The sequence below is a fragment of the Gavialis gangeticus genome, unplaced genomic scaffold, assembly GCF_001723915.1.
Source record: "Gavialis gangeticus isolate Ggan-Ray unplaced genomic scaffold, GavGan_comp1, whole genome shotgun sequence".
Taxonomy (NCBI): Eukaryota; Metazoa; Chordata; order Crocodylia; family Gavialidae; genus Gavialis; species Gavialis gangeticus.
Genome location: NW_017728992.1, coordinates 50,625,172 through 50,628,977, shown reverse-complemented (window position 1 = coordinate 50,628,977; position 3,806 = coordinate 50,625,172). Strand labels below are relative to the sequence as shown.

At 44.1% G+C, this 3,806-nt stretch overlaps 1 long non-coding RNA gene across 4 annotated transcripts in view; it reads left to right on the top strand.

Annotated features, from left to right (window-relative positions):
- The first annotated feature begins 618 nt into the window (after positions 1-618).
- LOC109301218 overlaps positions 619-3,806 on the top strand; it is a 126,137-nt gene continuing 122,949 nt past the window's right edge. For all 4 annotated transcript variants that reach the window (XR_002098477.1, XR_002098476.1, XR_002098480.1 and 1 more), the window contains exon 1: positions 619-684. This is a non-coding gene — a long non-coding RNA (uncharacterized LOC109301218). The remainder of the gene's footprint in view (positions 685-3,806) is intronic.

Sequence of the window (3,806 nt, the reverse complement as noted above, 5' to 3'; positions counted from 1 at the left end):
GAGGGAAGGCAACATCCACATCTGAACTTTGTGTCTCTGGTCCATCTATGTGCTTTAAACTAAAGGACAAACATCGTTTAATTGTGGTTATACCTGGAGGGCCAGATTTCTCACTGGATATATATCGGCGAAGTGTTTGTGACTTCAGTAGGATTATGCTGATTTCACAGCAGCTGAGCAGCTGCAGTATTGCCATCACCAAGAATTAAAAAAGTTGAGTCAGGTTCTCTCTCTCTTTTTTTGTCCTCTCTCTTTCTCCTTCTCTCCCTCTCTGTTTTCCCCTGCCAATCCTTAAATTGCTTTAAGGAAACAAAAGCCTCCTAAGCAAACCACCAAACATAAGATTTGTGATTAATAATATTAATCAAGAGTCAGCAATGCCAGAACAAGGCCATGATGTACAGGTATGGATTCAGGTTCAGCAAGACTAAAATACAATGAGTCCTGAACTGACTCACAGCAATGCATTTTGCAATTCTGACTACAGGGAAGTTGGGTTTTTTTTCTGTAGTGAAGTTGAGAAGTGATGAAAATAACTACATTAAGATTTCACTGCACTAGCCCAGGCTCACAGTGCTAAAGTTACTATTTATGTTTTATATTTTCTTGTTGCAGGCACTTCCTATTCTGAGACAAATTGATCTTCATGTAGGCTCTCTCTTTTGAGATGCAAGGAAGTTTGGGGTAAATGTTCACTAATGTCATAAAACCATCTATGTCTTTTCAAAGAACATGAGCCAACAGGTGTAGGCTGATTGTTAGATGAGAATTTAGGCTTTTTTAAAACTCACTTTGTTTTGAGAAAGCAAACATTTTTTTTAAATAGCATATTTTGAAAGGGGGTGGTTTATAATTTAGGGCAGTGCCTAAAGTTGTCTGCAGGGGGGGAGACAACTGTAGGCACTGGACTAGATGACCAGAGCACAGACTGTAGAGTTCAGTGAATCTCACAAAAGGTTCGGGCTTGGATATTTTTGGAGTTCTCCTGCCATATCCTTTTCCCCGCTTTTCCACAGGAAATGCGCGCGTGCGTGCGTGCGTGCGTGTGTGTGTGTGTGTGTGTGTCAGCATCAAGCCTGTCTCCAGTTTGGGAAACACTGTCTTTAAAGAGACCACCTACATTTTAATGAAATAAGAACTCTAGAGAAAGTACAGACTAGAACTTTTTTATTTAAGGGTCAGCTCCCCACAATATTTATCTAGTTGCCTGAGCTGGTATAAGGAGCACTTTTAACCACAGAGAAGAGAAAAAGCATTAGCATATGAGAGCTGGGACAGTAACCTCTGTAAAGCTGTCCCCCCCACCCTCCCCCGGGCCCATTGCACAAAGGGAAGAGTGCCAGTTAGGTGGTGGTGATGGGGAGGTGCAAAGGGTGGTGGTGGGGATGAATAGCTGGGAGTTCGGAGAGGCATGGAAAGTAATAGGGCTGCGGGAGAGCACCAGCTGTTTTATCTAGGTGGGGCGGGGGGCGGAGAGGGAGAGGAGGGGAAGGACCAAAGTTCCTTATGATTCCCTTTGCATTTGGAGGGGGGAGGACCATACTTGCATCATTCATTTTGGAGGTTTCTCCACGTTCCTAAAGAAGAATCGGGACTTAACAAATAAATTCTGACAAAAATGCACTTTCCTCTGTCCAGCTACCTAAAGGGTTTTTACTGCTTTCTGTTCTTGCCATTTCACATATGAAGGAAAGTGTTGGGGGGGTGGGGAGGAGGATAGAAAACCTAGTAGTTTGGAGTAAAGGCCTCCTTTTCTCACCAACGTACTGAACTGGAACATAAATTATAGGGTATCTGTTTCAGGCCTCTTTCATGACAGTGCTCCCTCAAGAACACCAGAGTAAGATAATCCTCTTGAATTCAGAGGCAGTGCGTTATTAACAGAAGCACATCGGCTGCACTTTACTGGAGACTGGGCACCCTTGCACTACTGAGTTGTTTTTAGCTAGAGGCCACGTAATCTCTCTTGATTCTAATTGCTTATTCATTATCCAGCACCAGGGTACTCAACTACATTTAATTAGCATTAAGATTATGATTTTAAACCCCCAGAAGCAGGGAAGCTTAGTGCTGAGAATGAAAATTCCCTCTCCCCTTAAATTGTACCGTTATCCAGTTATATTATCCTAGTGCCCAGGGGCCTTAGCTAAGCATCAGGATCCTGTCATGTTAGGTACAAACATTAAAATGTCATCTCCATGACATAAGTTTGAATGAGATGCACCATTCTGATCTCTCTCACCCTGTTGCAAATCCGGGATGATGTTGCTGAATTATAGTGGAGTTATGCCTGACTTTCACCAGTTCAAATTAAAAAAAAAAAACTGCACCATATTTATCGAGCTAGATTTTCTCTGTCCATCAGGTGTTCCTTTGTTAGGGGCTTCATATTTTTTATTTTTGTACTTATGAAATTTTCTCTGCACATATAAAAAATTCTACAGTTACAATTTCCTATTATGGCTTTCTAGGTAAATTTCTTGATTTGCTTTTTAAAAAAGTACCATATTTACTTGAATATAAGATGGGTTTTTTCCCCTTATGGGCATAGGGGGGAAAAAGCTTCCTGTCTTAGATTCACATACAAGGAAACCTCAGACAATGTATTTAATATCATTAAACTGCTGCCAAAAGCAGATGTGCTAAGTAACAGAAACCAACTATGAAGCTGATTTAAATGCAGCTATTGCTGAGTATGACTATAAAACGCATGGTCCATATTGGACAAGCATACTGATGAAACAGTTTTTTGGTGGCACTTCATGTGCAAGCCGCAGGCCCAGCAGCCTTGGATTTCAGATGCCCCCTAATCTTGCTTGCTGCTAGCCAGAAGTCTCAGGAGCATCTAGGGGAAAATGTTGAAAGCAGTCCCCCAATGCCACAAAATAGACAGGAACTTTTTGTGTGACCCTTAAAAAAGAAAAGAAAAGAGGGGATTATGGGGCAGTTGCTCCCCCAGAAGGAAATGAGCATCAGGCCTGGAAGTACTGCAATACCAGGTTGGCAGGATAAGTCAGTGCAGCCCATCTGAATAAGATGTATGGTAGTGCCCACTGTGCTTAGTCCACTTCCACACTGACTCTTTCAAGTCACAGTGAATCATAATTTCATAGTAGGTAGGGTCGGAAGGGACCTGAGCAGATCAAGTCTGACCCCCTGCCATGGGCAGGAAAGAATGCTGGGGTCAATGGCTAGGTGCCTATCTAGCCTCCTTTTGAAGATCCCCAGAGTAGGAGCGAGCACCACTTCCTTTGGAAGTTGGTTCCAGCTCCTAGCCACCCTGACTGTGAAGTAGCACCTCCTGATGTCTAGTCTGAATCTACTCTCCATCAACTTATGGCCGTTATTCCTTGTTACTCCTGGTAGTGCTCGGGGGAACAGGGACTCTCCCATTGCCTGCTGGTCTCCCTTGGTCAGTTTATAGATGGCCACCAGATCCCCTCTCAACCCTCTCTTGTGAAGGCTGAACAGGTTCAGGTTTCATAGTTTCATAGTTTCTAGGGTCGGAAGGGACCTGAGCAGATCATCTAGTCCCATAGCCTTCTGTCCTAGGGCCTGCCTTGCTGCCCCCTGATCATGTGAGTGGCCCTCCTCTGGACCCTCTTGATGCTGTCCACATCCCTCCTGAAGTGCAGCGGCCAGAACTGGATGCAGTACTCCAACTGTGGTCTGACCAGCGTCGCATAGAGGGGGAGTATCACCTCTTTGGACCTGCTCGAGATGCATCTGTGGATGCATGACAAAGTATGGTTGGCCTTCCTGACTGCGTCCCCACATTGTCGGCCCACGTTCATCTTGGAGTCAAT